Consider the following 1,686-nt stretch of genomic DNA (forward strand, 5'->3'; position numbering starts at 1 on the left):
AGTTGAGGTTGGAAATGGTTCTCCAGCTTCATTTCTTTGGCTTGTTGGGTAGTGGCCTCCAGAACAGCAAGATGTGAGGTTCTGGTTCATGGATCATATAATGAACCCATCCCTGCCTCTGTTGAATGCCAAGATTCCTCCATTCAGATTCAGACATCAAATGGGTTTTAGGGACAAGTTTGGCTATGTCCTTGGGTAACATGGCATGCCGGTATTCGAACTCCTCATCGTCGTATTTATCCGAATAGTAACTTTGTTTATACGACATGACTGCTCCTCCAGCAAACTTCCAACCGTGAGCTCCCAACCGTCAAACCTAGAATGAGGGAATTTTAATCTGAATCAATTCCTTATTTGCGTCTAAAATGTGAAGGGTTGATGGGTATGGAAAACTACATTTTTCAGTGTTGATCTTGATAATATGTCTCATCTCTTACCTTCTTTTCGAACTTTGCCATTTAGAACTTTTGCATCGCCAGAGGTAGTCAGGTCTTTTTTCTCGAATCTGGTAGGCCTTGTACCAACTACTACTAAAGCATGGCAGAAATGATGTTATATGATTTCCAAGGCTGGATCATAAAGTTGTCATGGATTTCATTTTGTTCCCTTGACACTCTTCTTCCTAGGATGCAGTCACTATGCTATAAGAAAGCATAAATATCTTTGGGAAAGGCTCTGCAGAGAGTAACAAAGAGTGTTGTTGCACAGCACAAGCTGATTTCACAGTTCAAAGCCAGTAATTTGCCAGCCATCAGAAGGAGGCATTTTGAAAGTGGCCACTTCAGTCCCCAGTTGAGCAGTCCCAATTGGTGCCATATGGAACAGGAACAAATGATTTCTGCAAAGCTCTGCCCACATTCAAAATGCATGAGCAAAATAAATGTTTCATGTTGTTTTGAGCCAATAATTTTTCTATCTAGCAATAGACAATAACCTGAGACTCAATCTCCATAGAACTTGCCATATTTACTGTTCTGAAAGGGCATATCTCATATTGTATTGCATCTCATCTCATCTCATTTTGAGGCATCTGTCAATTATTTAATGTGTTTGGTTTGAAACTCAGATGTTGTCTATCTGACCTTCACAAATTTTATAAAACCTTGATATTCAAAATATGGGCCATGGACCAGTATCAACATAAGCTTCACTTTGAAAGTTGTTAGAAAAGGAGAATATTGGGTCCACTCCAGACTTACTGAGTGCAGAATCTGAATCTTAACAAGATTCCCCATTATTTATTCAAGTTGGAAAAGCATTGGCATGAAGAAGCCTATAAAATGAATCCATCTTTAGACACTGGGCCAATAATTACTTTCCATTTGCTTTTATTTTCCATTTATTGTTGTGCAAAAACACAAGATAAAATCTATCGTCGGAATCATTTTAAGTGAACAATTGGGTGGTCTCAAATACTTTTATAATGTTGAACATCACCATGACTCATACTGCCTTTCATTTTGTGAAAGTGAAGACTATTAAACCATTTCCCATTTCCTAAAAGTTGATCTTTTCAACAAACATTTTCTCAGCTATACTTACTATTTTGTTGATCTTCACTTTCATCTTTGTTATTCCCTCCCTACGTCTAGCTTGGATTTACCTTCTTTCTTTTCTTTCTTTCTTTCTTTCCTTCTTTCTTTCTTTCTTTCTTTCTTTCTTTCTTTCTTTCTTTCTTTCTTTCTT

At 37.5% G+C, this 1,686-nt stretch overlaps 1 pseudogene; it reads right to left on the bottom strand.

The window, feature by feature from the left end:
* On the bottom strand, positions 1-268 carry LOC105994904 (annotated as a pseudogene).
* Between the last annotated feature and the right edge of the window lie 1,418 nt (positions 269-1,686).

This window comes from Dipodomys ordii, unplaced genomic scaffold, assembly GCF_000151885.1.
Source record: "Dipodomys ordii isolate 6190 unplaced genomic scaffold, Dord_2.0 Scaffold111, whole genome shotgun sequence".
NCBI classification, from domain to species: domain Eukaryota; kingdom Metazoa; phylum Chordata; class Mammalia; order Rodentia; family Heteromyidae; genus Dipodomys; species Dipodomys ordii.